This window comes from Mesoplodon densirostris, chromosome 1 (genome assembly GCF_025265405.1).
Source record: "Mesoplodon densirostris isolate mMesDen1 chromosome 1, mMesDen1 primary haplotype, whole genome shotgun sequence".
NCBI lineage: Eukaryota > Metazoa > Chordata > Mammalia > Artiodactyla > Ziphiidae > Mesoplodon > Mesoplodon densirostris.
The window spans coordinates 69098664-69114866 of NC_082661.1; the positions used below are offsets into that span (position 1 = coordinate 69098664).

Here is a 16203-nt window from a genome sequence, read left to right on the forward strand (position 1 = left end):
TTACAACTCCACGATCCTAAAGCTTTATTCCCTTAAAAAGAACATGAATCAGGTATTCGGTTTTTTCATTCATTCATTCAAAGTCCACTCAACCTTTTATTCACTCATTTATTTGACTGACTATTCATCAATCATCTGTTAGGTACCAGGCAACACACTCAGCCTTGAGATCAGACAGACGTGGTTTGTCTTGTTTCTCTGCATTTACACAGTGTGCAGGGCTGAGTTTAGACAAATGAATCCAGGGCAGGAGGGTTGTGGTAGAGGACGCTCAGAGTGCCATGGGTGTCTAAATAAGGGACATGAGATCCAGCCTGGGGTGGGTGGGGATTCTAGCCCACCCCTCCGGCTTTATGAGATCCTGGATGTACAGAGCCTGGTTCCTTTCCCACCACATCCCAGCCTTCTCCCATCTCGGGAGCCCTGATGTCTCTGGTCTCTGAGCCCTTGGTTGTAGTGTTTGGCTAAGAACAGCAGAGAGCAGCTTGAGATCACATCTCGCGGAGGCAGGGCCGACCTGCTGGAGGGACTGAAACAGGGAAGGAAAACTGGCTCCTGGCGGAGGGACCAAGGAAGCCACACATAGTCAACCCTCCAGGACAGCCCTTCTTTGGCCTCTGCCAGCAGGAAGCCCTGGTTTTTGGCCTCCTGACCTCAGAGGAGCTGGCTGGGTCTGTGTCATCCGAAAAGGACGGTTGGCATTTGTTGTCAGACCCAACACGCTGGACGCAGAAGGAGGAATGCCATCTCTTTCATCTCCTGCAAGCCATTCTTTGGTTAAGAGCCATGGGCTGGCCATCAGCACGGAGGAAACCCCTTTGCGGTTGTTTAAAATGAGCAAAAGAGACAGTCGCTCCCCACAGGGATAACCCAAGGTCCCAGGCGGATACCTTTTCACCAGCAAATGAACGGAACTGATTCTAGCTCATGGCTGGGATGGGAGGGGGCTCAGTTGATGAGGCAAAGTGACCTGGTTTCTCACCTTCCCAACCCCATCAAACATCCCTGTTCTCAGCTTCTTTCTCTTGGGCAAAAGAGTAAATTGCAAATATTTGTCCCCAGGCAGTGCTAAGGGATGGTATTAATTTCTCATTCTCTCCTCTTCTCCAAATCACTTAGCTGGTATCTCAATGTAAGCACGTTTGTCCGCACTTACACCCCAAGGAAAGGTGAGATAAAGGGAATATGTTTGCTCACAAAATAGGGCTTTCAGGGCTTCCCTGGTGGCGCAGTGGTTGAGAGTCCGCCTGCCGATGCAGGGGACGCGGGTTCGTGCCCTGGTCCGGGAGGATCCCACGTGCGGCGGAGTGGCTGGGCCTGTGAGCCATGGCCGCTGAGCCTGTGTGTCCGGAGCCTGTGCTCCGCAAGGGGAGAGGCCACAGCAGTGAGAGGCCCGCATACCGCAAAAAAAAAAAAAAAAAAAAAATAGGGCTTTCAACGAAGTAGTGTTTTTCAGTATGGTCCAAGACCAGCTGCATCAGAAATTCCTTATAAAAATGTGGATTACACTGTGTGGCAGTGTCTACCAAAATTAAACACATACCCACCCTGTAGCCCATCAATCCCACTCCTAAGTACATACAAGAGAATGGAGCTTGTATGTCTAACAAAAGAATGGATAGGAACATTTGAGCAGTGCTGTTCAAAAGAGCCCCAAACTGAGATCAACACAGGTGCCCATCAACAGGAGAACAGAGGAATAAATTGTGGCTTATCCATATTCAGCAATAAAATTCAACGAACTACCGATACAGACTCATAAACATGATGTTGAACAGGATAACCTAGACACAAAAGAGGGAGTCCTACGTGGTTCCTTTTATAGGAAGTTCAAGCACATGCGAATCTGAGTTGACAGAAGTTAGAATAATGGTTACCTTCTGCAGAGGTGGGTAAGGGCATCTGGGGTGTTGAAACAGTCCTGTATCTTGATCTGAATAATGATTATACAGGTATATACCTATGTATAGGTAGATGGATTGATTGATCAATCAATCAGTCGATCGGTAGATAGATACCTATATGGAATTTACCTATGGTATACTACGGTTATGTATATACCATATATTCATAGGTATATACATATGAATCGAGCCCTATGCTTAAGATTTACAAACTTTACTATATGTTTCACACACATACACACACACAAACACACACAAACACACTTCCAGCCTCATTCCAGACTTACCAAATCAGAATCTCTCAGTATGGGTATGTGGGAATCTGCATTTTGCATCCCTGGTGGTGTGAATGCCCATTGAAGGTTGACTGCCAGTGATGTGGGCTGTATAGATGGTCCACAGATGGTGCTTTGTGCCCCAAAGCACACCACACTCCACTTCCCATCTGGCTTGGAATATTACAAGACTTCTGCTCTCACTAGGGAATAAGGTTGGCATGAGATTTCTCCCTTCTTAAGGTCGGGTACTAGGATCCTGTGAACAAGATTGTCACAGTCTCTACCCCGGACAGATGCCACACTCTCAGGGAAATACAGACCAGCAACTCTTCTCTGCTTTTTTTTTTTAATTAAAAATTAAAACCAGCTGTTTTGGGGCTTCCCTGGTGGCGCAGTGGTTGAGAATCTGCCTGCCAATGCAGGGGACACGGGTTCAAGCCCTGGTCCGGGAAGATCCCACATGCCGCGGACCAGCTAGGCCCGTGAGCCACAATTACTGAGCCTGCGCGTCTGGAGCCTGTGCTCCGCAACAAGGGAGGCCGCGATAGTGAGAGGCCCACGCACCGCGATGAAGAGTGGCCCCCACTTGCCACAACTAGAGAAAGCCCTTGTGCAGAAACGAAGACCCAACACAGCCAAAAATAAATAAATAAATAAAATTTTTAAAAAAACAGCTGTTTCCATCTTTCTACTTCTGAGTGGGCACATATGTATTTTAAACGCATAATCAGTCTGCGTATGATTTTTGATTCTGTCCTCTTCTCTCCATGTGTCATAATCCCCACATTCAGCGTTATTAACAAAAACAGTCAGGTGACATTCGCCAAGTGTCTAGAATAGGTAAGGCTATTTTGCTTATGTGATGCCGTTGGATCCCTAAAACAAACCTAGGAGCACACCCCAGGCTTGAAAGGATCCAGCAACTCCCTAAAAGTACACAGCAAATAGGTGGTGCAGCTGGGATTTGACCCTGATCTGTCCAACTCCACTGAAAAATTGCTGTTGCTTTGCTGGGAAGAGTCTACTAAGGATTCCTGTCTTGTTTTAGTTTGTTTTAACTTTCAACCATAAGAATTTATCCTTGTCATTAAAAGTTATAAGCAAATGTCATCTTAATATCTGCATATTATCCAATAAGTGGATGGTTAGAGCACAATATATGTAATCATTCCTCTAATATTTGTTGGATAAGGTCATCAAGAAGACGTGACCACCAGCTGACCCGTGAGCTGGACCCAGGCACTTGGAGGCTGTCCCCCACCACTGCCCCCTCCTCTTGTCCTTGGAATACGTGTTCCACTTGCCTTCCCCGCTCCCAAAAGTGCTCTAAGGCTACAGCCTTGAAATAGAAATGTGGAGTTGAGGCTACCCTAACTGGGTATGTGACTGACTCCAGTTAAGGGGTCTTTGTAAACTTGTAAGATTCTGGCCGGCGGGTGCAGAAATCTACTGGTCTTGCAGCTGCCCAAGACAAGCCTCATAAGTAAGTTTTCTCGCTTATCAAGCCTGACACCTACCAATCTGAGTGGTCTGCTTTGTTCTTGGGTCTTTCCCTGCCCTCCACATTTGGGGCTAGTTTCAGATTTCCAATTTTTGCCAGAGCAAATGTCTTGATCAACGTGTTTTCACATCAGTCATTGCACTGAGGATTGTTGCCTTTGGATAGATTATTAAAAATGAATAAGTAGAACAAAGACTATGCACACTTTTAAGACGTGGGAACTATTTTGCCAAACTACTCTCCGACAGCATTCTACTAATTTGTGTTCCTCTCCACAGTGAGCAAGGGCCTGTGTTATTCTGTTCTTGCCAACTTTGGGTATCATAACTCAGCCTAACTCCAAAACCAACTTGGCCAATATGGCACCGCAATTCAACTGGCATCAGTGAAGCTGATCATTTTTAATCTAGTTATTATTTTTCTTTTTCCAGATATGAATTTCTTAGTCTTGGGAGTGTCAGTGTGAGCTCTTGTTACATATATTAAGAAGCTGTTTTATAGTTTGCCATATTCCATATGTTTAGAAGCAGGTCACAGGTTCTATCCACGCTCAAGGGAATGAGTCACATGAGCACACGAAAGCCAGATCATGGGGCTTCCTTAACAGTGTGTCTGCCCAGGTGGTCATATGGGTGTTCACTCAATTATTTTTAAAATTGTATATATATAGATACAATTGTGTGTATATATATATGTGTGCGTGTGTGTATGTATATATTATATATAAGATATATATATATAAATATGTATATAAGATTTTTTCACAATTAAACCTTTGTTTCACAATTAAAATTTTTTTTAACTCTGAAGCAGGTTTGTTTAAATAAATTAGTTTGGTTCTGAGTGTGCCCAGGTACAGTGAGGCAAAAAGCATCTCACTGCTTAGGTGGCTGTGTCTGAATGAGCTCTTTATTTCCACATATGATTTCCACTGAATGTTGACAATCCCCAAGAACATATCTGGGTTTTAGATATGCACCAAGTTTTTGCTAAACTCCCAAATTAATTCTAAGAATTTTTATTTCTATTTTCTTAGATTTTCTAGGTACACAATGGTAACATGTAGGAACTATGCCTTGTTTTGTTTCCTTCTTCCCTGAGGCCGTAACCCTGATTTACATCTCCTGAAGCAAGTTCCTTAAAACTTTAACCTTCTGAGTCAGATAAATCTCAGATGGTTTGCGACTGCCTTGGAGAAGCCTAACCTCTCTGTACCTCACTTTTTCTTATTTATAAGAATCTTCTTCATAGGACTTTTGTGAAGATTCATACTGCTTACTTGTAGCACAGCATCTGTCGCAAAGCTTGATACATGTTAGACAAAGTGTGATTATTATTATATTTTAACAGGAACATTAAAATGACAGGGAGGGGACACCCCGGTTGTTAATTCCAAGCTTGGTGGTGGAGCAGACATATATTGACATATGGCAGATGTTATGTCTCCAGGGACTGAGCGAGGTGCTTTCCAAGCATCTTCTTCCTTAACCAACAGCCTCAGGTAAAACGACCATCCCAGCGGCTTGTAACTCCCTTGAAAGGAAGTGGGACTCAAACCCAATGCACTTTGCTGCAAAGCCCGTGCTCATCTCCACTGGGCGATCCAGCAGGGGGTGAGGCGGGGGATCAAATGTTCATTCAGCCCAGAGGCTCCCAGCCCTGGCTGCACACTAGGAATATCTAAGGATCTCTAACAACACATCAGTGCCTGAGCCCCGCCTCAGTCCAAGTGGATTGGACTTTCCAAGGGTAGCTCTGACATCGGCATCTTGTCAAAGCTCGGCAGGTGAGTGTAATGGCCAGGTCTGAAAACCACTGATGGCCCCAGTATGACATCTATAACATTGACCTTTCAGGAGGTAATCATGGAAGCCTGGCCCCAAATTCCAGGTGCACTTAAGTGCATCCTCCCCCTCTTTGCTGTGAATTAATTCATCTACTGATGCCTGTTATGATTAATTTTAGGTGTCAAATTGGTTGGACCACAGTGCCCAGGTATGTGGTCAAACATCATTCTGGATGTTTCTGTGAAGGTGTTTTTTTGGGTGAGACTAACATTTAAATCACTAGACTTCAAGTAAAGCATTACCCTCTATAACATGGGTGGACCTTAAGAAAAATAAGACTGACCTCTTCTGAGCAAGAGAGAATTCTGAAACAGACTGCCTTTGGACTTAGACTGCAAATCTGCCCGGGTCTCCAGCCTGCCTTTTGGATTTGGACTTACACCTCCATGAATTACATGGGTCAGGTCCTGCTATAGACACACACATCCTAATGGTTCTGTTTTACCGGAGAACACTGGTACACTGCCATAATGAAAACTGGCCTCCTGTTCAACACAATCATAAATAAAGCATCCCAGTCCCACTCTTCTTTGTAAAACCATGACTAGAGAGTGAGTGTTATGGAAGCACAGGATTTTCAGTCTAAGGGAGAATAATACAGATGGCTTGTTCCAACTGAAATAGAGGCACAGAGATGGAAATAGCCCTGGGGTGGTTTTACTCCTCAAGAGACATTTAGTATTGTCTGAAGACATTTTTGGTGGTCACAGTGTGGTGGGAGTGAGGAATTGGAGATGGGGGTGCAAGGTTGCTATTGGCATCAAGTGAGCAGAGGGGCAGGGAGGCTGCTAAACACCCTACAACGCACAGAATTATCCAGCCTAAAATACAATAGCACCAAGGTTGAGAAACCCTGGATTAGAATGGTGAAACACTTAGTCATTAAGGAAATTAACTTTTCACCAGGTGGAAGGAGGAGGATTGCACTCAAATCAGGAAGGAGCCCTAATCTGATTGACAGACTGGAAAAACAGGCTGGGGAAATTATTACTGAAAAGCCTACAGCACATCAGGGAAATTCTGAAAAGGCCAGCTCTACCTGGGAGGTAGGATGGAGAGGCCAGGCAGTGGGAACTTCCCGGGCATGATGTGTGGCTTGAATTATGTTCCTAATTGGCCCTGAACTCAGAAGGTCTCATCTGGGGAGTTCTGGCACCGGGTCTTAGTGGGAGACTAGAGGTGGTGAGTAGCTGTCTTGTGTTCTGGGACTGTAGCTGCTGTTGCTGCTCTAAGTATCAGAAGCAATCTGATAAACTTTCTGGGGGAGCTCAGTGTTGAGAGCTAGGATGCCAGACTTCTGGTCTTCTCTCTGCCAAGAATGATCTTTTGTACTGACTCTAAGACACGCATGACTTCATATTTTAACTTCTCAGGTGGTAGCAGTTGTGTGTGATGCTCAACACAATGCCAAATGCAGTCAACCCTCAGTAAGGGCTTATTAAAGAGTTCATGAATACGTGGAAAAAGCGAATGAGGTAGGAACAAATAAATGGCATTTTGGTTCCCTCATCTATAAAAAGGGGATGTTAAAACATTGAAGGTAGTTGTGTGAATCCAGTAACATGGATGACACAGTAACGTCATTGAAAAAGGTTAAGTGTCCTTTAAAAACTCCAGATATTCTACTCTCTTGTGTGTGTTACATCCCAGAGGATGTTTCCAGGATGACATTAAAACAAAGAAAGGGCTTCCCTGGTGGCGCAGTGCTTGAGAGTCCGCCTGCCGATGCAGGAGACGCGGGTTCGTGTCCCGGTCCGGGAAGATCCTGAATGCCGCGGAGCGGCTGGGCCCGTGAGCCATGGCCGCTGACCCTGCGCATCCGGAGCCTGTGCTCCGCAACGGGAGAGGCCACAACAGTGAGAGGCCCGCGTACAGCAAAAAAAAAAAAAAAAAAAGGATTTCAAATTACATATTAATAGAGCGGATCGGAACATGTGACATCAAATGAGACTACTGTATGGTTTCCAGAGGATTGTCTGGCAAATTGTCTAGGCTGCTTTGCATCATATTGGGAGGCAACTCAAAAGTTGCAATTCATTGTAAGCACTTATTTTAAAATAAAGTTTAATTTTCACTTTAACATATTTTCATGATTACAAAAATTAAAAAGAACAGGAGAAGGAAACAAAACTAGCACATTCCTGGAAACTACTGTGAATGTTTTCCTGTATTTCCTTCCTGACGTTTTAAGGGATGGTTTATAATCGTCGGTTTATTTATCAAGTGCCTTGGCACCCATTGAGTAAAATGGATCCATCTTTACAAACCCCAGCATCTATCCATCACAGTCACTCCCCTGAGGATATTTGTAAAGGGAGGACTCTATTATTGGCATAGAAGAAATGACATATTGCTAACGATTTTTATTCAAATTATTCATACATCTGAAAACTCTACAGTCCTCTGGGCTGCCCCCCTTTCCCATCAGCCCGCATCAGTCAGCATTTCACCTAATACCAGGGCTGGAAGGAGTGGGTTTGTTCATTTTAGCCTTGGTGCTTTTTTTTTTTTTTTAACCTGTGCATACCACCCAAACTTTATTTTATTCTCTTGACAAATGCAACACAATATAGATAACAAAGGTGCTAATTTCAGGGACAAGTTTGAAACAAGGAGAATGCAAATATATTACTTCATGTCAGGCAATAGTAACTGAATTATAACTAAAAGTGCATTAAATTACTTCCCTAGGGGTTTCCTAAGGACCAAACCTAGATAGAAATGGCCTGTTTTACATGAGCTCACGGACACCTCGAGGCAGTCACTATTCAAGGGACAGTTGTGCACCCTAGGGTTTAGTTCTCAGAGCTGTAGTTGCCTTTGCTTCTCCTCCCAGGCAGAGGGAAGCTCACTATGTTCTGGGGCTGGGAGAGCTTGCGGGCTAGCAGGGTTAAGAGCTCGATCACGGTCTTGCAGTCTGTGACCGTCACCTCCCACAGATGCACCTTCTCGCTCCTGGCCCACTGCTGTGCCACTTCGGCATCCCCTTGTCTCTGCTCAGAAAGGTCAGTTTTGTTTCCTAACACAATTGCCACCTCTTTTTTTGTCTTTGAACTGATCAATTTCTTTCTTCAGAAGCTCCACTCTTTGAAAGGACTCAAGGTTAATCACACTGTACAGAAAAACGAAGCCATCGGCAAATGAAAAATAATGCTTTAGCAGCTCCACACCTTCCTATAGGCCCCTGGTGTCGTAAAGATGTAACTGTCCCTTGACTCCCCGGTCTGTTTCCACTGAAGCCATATACACATCTTCCATTGTTTCACAGTCCTCCATTCCAATAGGATGATTCCCATAAAGGAGCTACTACAAAATTGCCATTTTCCCCACAGATAACAAGCCACAAACCACAACCTTACAGACCTTTCCCATCTTCTCTTAGGATGTTGGAAAGCCAACAACTAATAGTCACGGTGAGAAGCAGAGGATCTGAGGGGCTGACACCCCCAACCCCCAAAGGGAGAGATCATCACCATAGGTGGTGCTTCAGTGCTATAGCACACCAGGTGTCTATGTCAAAAACCTGGGTCCATGATGCCATGAAGTCAGGGTTTCACTCCTAAGCCCTGTCTTCAAGGAGGGACTTCAACTCCCTCCCACTCAAGCCACAAAGGTAGGATGACCTGAAATCTATTTAGCCTCTGCAAAGGCCATACTGAACTGAGATTTGTCTGTGGCTAGATCAGCAGCCATCGGATACTGTACATCAAGAAGCCTCTTGCTTACAGTGCTTTTAGGAGACTCCAAACCAATCCATCTCAGGGTTTCTGATGCTGGAGATCATGTTCTTCCTCTTCAGATTCTTCCAACACAAGACCCTCTAAAAGGCCAGAAAGCCAACAGGCAGCAGCTGGTTTAGGAGACCTCCCCTGTCCCCTGCTCCTATAAAATTCAGAGGGGAGCGTGGCTCTGTAGTGTTACCACACTGATGGAGAGAGAGCACCACAACGGCAGTTTAGTTTCTCTTGGATCTGGGAACAGCCTGGTGTGGGGAAAGATTGAGAGCAATCAGTCCAATTCCTGGCTGTGTGACCTAAGACAATTACTTGACTTCTCTGAGTCAGGTCGCTCAGCCATAACATGGGAATGACAGTGCTGTTGTGTCGTAGGGGTAAACAAGACAACACAGAAAGCACTTGCCCAGAGAGGTATTCAAAGGTCACTTTTCTCTCTTGGGAAGTGAGCAGGAAACCTGGAAATCAGGTTACTAAATGGTATGGTGAGGTGCTGTTTCTCTTTCAGTCTCTTCACTTGGCATTAGGTACTGATGGGCTTACTCAAGGATTAATTTTGAAGAGTCAAGCAAACAAATAAATAATTACCATTAAATCCTGATCAATATCAGTTCTCCAAAATAGAAGCTGATTGCATTGATCTATTACACTCTGTTGGCTAGGTGTCCACTCTGGGCCTGGCCCCAGGCATGGGAATGGAGCGTTCTTGACTCCAGGGGAAAACGGAACTTGCCTGAAGCTGTCCCTGAAGGCTACGTTGGAAAATTTGGATTGGAGGCAAATCCTAAAACAATGAGTAGGAATCTGTCAGGTGAAGAGAGCACAGGGACACGGGGAAGGGGAAGGGTAAGCTGGGACGAAGTGAGAGAGTGGCATGGACATATATACACTACCAAATGCAAAATAGATAGCTAGTGGGAAGCAGCCGCATCGCACAGGGAGATCCGCTGGGTGCTTTGTGACCACCTAGAGGGGTGGGATAGGGAGGGTGGGAGGGAGACACAAGAGGGAGGAGATATGGGGATATAGGTATATGTATAGCTGATTCACTGTGTTATACAGCAGAAACTAACACACCATTGCAAAGCAATTGTACTCCAATAAAGATGTTAAAAAAAAAAAAAAAGAAGGAAGGTGAAGGGCACGCCTGGCTGGGAGAGGCGGGTGCAGTGTCCGGGCAGGACTGTGAGGGCTTCGTGTGTCATGGGGGCAGGCGTGAGGGGTGAGGGGAGAGTGAGACAATTCAGGGATGCTGCTGGCACAGTGCTGCCCCAGGACGGGCTCTCCTGAACGCTTGTCCTCCCTCCCTCCCTCCCTTCCTCCTCTGCCTCCTTCTTGCCTTATTTTCTTCCTTCTTCCTCTAAATGTAGACTTAATCTAGAAACAGCTGAGAGCCACTGGAGGCTTTTGAGCAGACAACTGACGATGCCGTTTGCCTTCAGGAAAGATTACCCCAGAGGATACTATAGAGAATCGGACAAGAGGCTGGAGACCAGAAGCCAGGCTGATGTCCAGGTGGGACAGGACAAGAGCCTGGCTTGGGAGAATGGCGGTGGGGATGCAGAGAACCCAGGTAGAGACATCCTCTGAGATGGGATCACCTGGATGTGGGGTTCCAGGAGGAGGAGGAGGACAGGTTAGCTAGCTCTTATCCTGCTGGAGCAGCAGGGGTTTTGATGGTGTTACTCCTCGAGACAGAGGGAGAGGGAGAGGAAATGTCATCTTCGTGGAACAGCCTTTGCATGCCCCCCAGTTCCCCCTGCCCTGTTCTTCGCTGATGGACAGTCATCCATTCACTCACGTACTCATTCGCCACCCGCCACCCATCCTTCCTCAAACTCTCATTGCACATGGGTGAGGGTGCTCTGTGAGTGGCACTTACATTGTCTGGGGAAAGTTCTTAGTAAAGCACTCCTGCTAAGAACTGTTCCGAGGGACATTCCAGGCTGCCTCTGCACTAAGCATTAAGTCAGAGATTTCATGAGCTTACATGAACACTCTAGAACAAGGGCAGCAAACTATGACCCATGGGCCAAATCTGGCCCACTGCCTGTCTTTGTAAATAAAGTTTTCTTTATTTATTGTAACACAGGCACACGCATCTATGTATACATCTCAGGCTGCTCTCATGCTCCAGTGGTAGAGTTGAATAGTAGCAACAGATTGTATGGCTAACAAAGCTGAAAACCATCTGGCCCTTTAGAGAAAACATTCGTCAGCCCTGCTGTAGTGCATCCTCTCCTCTCTCTGGTGCTGTGAACAGATGTTTGATACTGATTTGGGGACCACAGTGCTCCTTTGTCTAAAAGCCCTCCATGCTTATGAATAAAGTTCAGGATTCTTAGTTCGTCGTCCAACGTGCTCTTTGGAGAGAAGGAGACATTCTCTGTGTCCTTGGGTGAAACATTGATGTGAAACATTGACAGACGTCAAGAGACTTAGAGGGGCTTCCCTGGTGGTGCAGTGGTTAAGAATCTGCCGCCAATGCAGGGGACACGGGTTTGAGCCCTGGTCCAGGAAGATCCCACATGCCTCAGAGCAACTAAGTTCGCGAGCCACAACTACTGAGCCCACGCACCACAGCTACTGAAGCCTGCGAGCCTAGAACCCTCAATAAGAGAAGCCACCGCAATGAGGAGCCTGCGCATCGCAACAAAGAGTAGTCCTGCTCGCCGCAACTAGAGAAAGCCCGTGTGTGCAGCCACGAAGACCCAACACAGCAAAAATAAATAAATAAATATTTTTTTTTTAAAAAGAGAAACTTAGAACTGTGCATTGGGCTTATTTTGACACAGTAGCTCCTTTATTGAAATCTAGTCTAAGGGAAGAAACCAAACGATAGAGGAACTCTTTGCTCCTTGACGTGGCTGCACCTGCTCATCTGGCCTCATTCTTTGAAATTCATCAGCCCTCACACACACTCCACAAATAAATAAACACATAAGGGACAGACAAGGGGTAACAAAGGTTTAGGAAGAAGAATTAAAGCAGGGAAAGTGGCCACGGGATGCCAAAGGCTGTTTTTCAGAGAATGTGGGTGGAAAACCTTGTCTCAGGATCCGATTCTATGCTTGTAAAACGCACCTCACTGACCTCCCCCTCATCCCCCACTAGATCCTGCCTTTATTTAAAACGTTGATATTTTGTTCATCGTGGAGTTTTTTGTTCATTTTGACTTTTTGGAAATACTGTGTTAAATATTATTTATCTCGATGACTGAATTTTTCAATACCTCCTTCGATTTTGCTCCCAAGGTGAAGATCTCACTTACTGCCCCAAGTCCCAGCTCCAGGAGAAGGAATAACTAGCGTAGCAGGGAAACAAAAAACTCAGTGTCTTGCAAGCCAAGTGAAGAAGGTTTATCAAGAAGACGCTGGCGGACAGGATGAACGTCAAAAATGTCATGCTTAAGTGAAAGAAACCAGACACAAAAGGTCATGTACTGTGTAATCCTGTTTATAAGAAAAGTCCAGAAAAGGCATATCTGTAATCTACAGAGACAGAACTTAGATTAGAAGTTGCCAAAGCTGGGGAGGCACGTGGAGGGGTAGTGTCTGTAAGGGGGCATGAGTTTCTTTTCAGGCATGGTGGTAATATTCCAAAATTAGATTGTGGTTGCCTAACTCTATAACTATTTAATTATACACTTCTAAAGGTGCCTTTTGTGGCATATAAATTGCACTGTAACAAAGCTGTTTTTAACAAAAGAAAAAAAGGCCAAATAACATGAAAGTTGAGAATTAAGCACTGAATGAATAAATGAATGAGTGAATGAGTGAATGACTCAACAAACGGGCACTGTCCCTAAACAAGAGAATACCATGACGCGGGAGCAGAAAGAACTGAGTCGAGAGGCTCAGATAGTTCCTTAGTAAGTCAGAGGAGGGACTGATGTGTCATGCAGCCTCGTATACATCCCCAAGAATGCAAATTTGTATAAATTTTCTGGAACCCAAAATATCAATGTACATCAAGAAACCTAAAAATGTGCATTGCATTTTGTGCTTGTGCATTGCATTTTGATGCAGTAATCCCATTTCATGAAACTGATTTCAAGGAAAGAATCACAATGTTGGAGGACCTATTTGCCCACATATGTCTATTCCAGAGCTGTTTGTAATATTGAAAAAAGGAAATCAACCATGACCAATTGGTTAAAGGACATATGAGCACCTAAAAGACAGAGTATTTATACAGTCAGTACAATAATGTTAATGATGATGGGAATATTCTGGAACATAAATTGGAAAAAGCAGGATGACAAAGTATAAATAGAGTATGGAAACAACCATCTGGAATTACCTGTACACAATGGTAACATAGTAACAGTGATGACCTTGTTTATGGATTTCCTTTTACTCTCTGTCAACACTGGGAGAGGACATTTTTATATGTTATCTCTTTTAATCTTAACACAAAGCTCATGAGTTAGATATCATTTTTCAATTTTACAGATGAAGAAATGAACACTGAGGTTTAAGGAAACTCCTGCAGGGTCACGCAATTGGCAAGAAGTAGAACCCAAACTTTGCTAGCTCTCACCTCTGTGCTCATAAGTGTTATGCTATGTATATTTTTCTTCTTTGTTACAAGAAGTGTGAAAATGGAAACATGTGGACTAACTGTGAACTCTGGTCTAATAACAACAGCTACCATTTATCGTTGGTGTTGTCCCAGTAGATTGTCCGAGGCAGTCACAGAGAGAGCTTTCCGGAGGATCCAAGAATCCCTCCCAGCCGGTGAGGTGGGGTTTTCTGTTGTTATTACCATTTCACAGATGCAGACACTGAAGTTTGGAAGAAACAATCATGGCTCAGGGTCAAGCAGCCGGGACTGAGGGGAGGGCCCTAGGACCCCTGTGGGTTGATCCCAGACAAACTTCTTGCTGGTGCTGAGAGAAGGCCAAGGGTCAAGGACCAAGGGTACCATGGGCAACCAGGCAGCACTGGGGGAGCCGGGCATCAGGTGCAGGAAGGATGACTTAAGTTGGCCTCATGCTGAGTCACTGGAGAGAGCTGATGCACGGGACCGAGAGCAAACACCAGGGATCTTGGTGGCACAGTAGACAAAGCCCAGCCCAGGTGCTGAGGATGCTCTTCTGCAAGTCACCTCTCAGAGGGGCCAGGCCTAGGACCTCAGAAATCTGCAGGCCAGCAGTGTTCTTCAGGAAGTGGAGCCCAGATCACCAAAAGCAAATGGTAAAAAGTAAGGCCAGTGGGCTTCCCTGGTGGCACAGTGGTTGAGAGTCTGCCTGCCGATTCAGGGGACACGCGTTCGTGCCCTGGTCCGGTGGGCCCGTGATCCATGGCCGCTGAGCCTGCGCGTCCGGAGCCTGTGCTCCGCAACGGGAGAGGCCACAACAGTGAGAGGCTCGCGTACCGAAAAAAATAAAAATAAAAAGAAGGCAATAGGGCCCGTGCTGGACCAGGGTTCAGGAATTCAGGGATGGATTGATGGGCTTTAGTGCTGAGATTGACGGTGGAGTCAGTCCAAAGCCAAGTGATCCCAGGTCCCTATGGGTCAAAGGTCAGCAGCAACACTGGCGCTTTCCTACGTGTCCTGACCCCATGCCCAGGTACAGAGGAAACCCCTCACTTGAGAGCCAGTGGCCTCTGACATGCCTCAGGAGCTAGTGCGTGGCGGAGGGAGCTGGCTCAGGGGCACTGTGCCCCCTGTCTTCCTGTGTGACCTCAGGCTGACAGCCTCCCCTCTGAGCCTTGATTTCCCCGCCTGTTATCAAGTGTTTCTAGCAGCAGATGCTGTCGTAAGCACTGCGCACATATTGGCTTGATCCGCACAGCACTCCTGTGAGGCTGGTCTCGTGGTCTTCACCCCTATTTACAGATCAGGGGACAGAAGCCCCAGGAGGTGAAGGGACTTGTCTGGAATCACAGGCAGCAGGGAGAGGAGGTGAGATTTGAGTGCAACCCCTCGGGTCCCAGGTTCTGGGCTCCGGCTGCCCCTGGGCTGAGGCTACGGGCTTGTGAAAATGAAGCCGCATAAAACACCAGGTGACCGGCTCTGACCGTGGTCTCACTGCCACCACCAAAGGCAAACACTGGGTGGTTTCTCCAGGTCTGGGCTGTACCCAGGAGATCCTGCCCCTCCAGAGGTGTCAGAATGTTCCAGCTGACAGGAGAGAATCGAACCAGTTCCTCCTGTGTGCATTTCACTTAAAGTTGTTAATGAATTAAATGGCTTAAACTTGAAAAAAAAAACATACACCGAATACATATTTCAGTGGACTCCCTGCTCTCTCTATCTTGTGTGAGTCCATGATTCTCCCAGTTTGTCATCCTCCTTCTTCCGTTTGTGTCCCTGTGGGGACCGGGAGAAAGACTCTGGGGAAAGCCATGCGGTGCCTGTCAGGACTGACAGGGGTGGGGTAGACTGGGGAAAGGGAGTGGGCACTGGTGGAAGGCTTCATGGGGAAACAATCACAGAAGACAGCAAGGTCCCCAGGGATGGAGGTGGAGAGAGCCGTGAGAAGGGGGGGACCCCTGAGAAGTGTGGAGGGATCTGTAGGGAGCCAGGGCTTGGGGTGACATGAGCCCTCGGGTTTAAGAACAGGAGATCCTATGGCTCTTCGAGGGAATCGCTTGGATGGGCCTCATCCCGGATTTCAGACGGTAGCAGCAGGAAGTCAGCCACACAAGGGCATGGACCAGGTGGCTTGTTCACCTCTGTGCCCCCGGGACCAGCCCAGGTTGGTCAGGTACTCTGTAGGTGTCAGTATTGATGACTGATTGATTGAGTAATTGAGTAGATGAGTGTAGGACACAGGCCTTGACAATGAAATCAGAAACAGCCATATTTGGATAACCAACAAGGAAGACTCAGCCCCTTAGGGATGGAGAAAGGATTTGACCATCTAGGAGCTTCGCCACATACATATTTTAAGAATGACAAACTTTCAGAGGAACCCGGCCTCTGCTGAAC

General features: G+C 46.2%; 1 pseudogene; it reads right to left on the reverse strand.

Annotated features, from left to right (window-relative positions):
• Positions 1-8325: 8325 nt before the first annotated feature.
• On the reverse strand, positions 8326-8902 carry LOC132481703 (NF-kappa-B inhibitor-interacting Ras-like protein 1; annotated as a pseudogene).
• Between the last annotated feature and the right edge of the window lie 7301 nt (positions 8903-16203).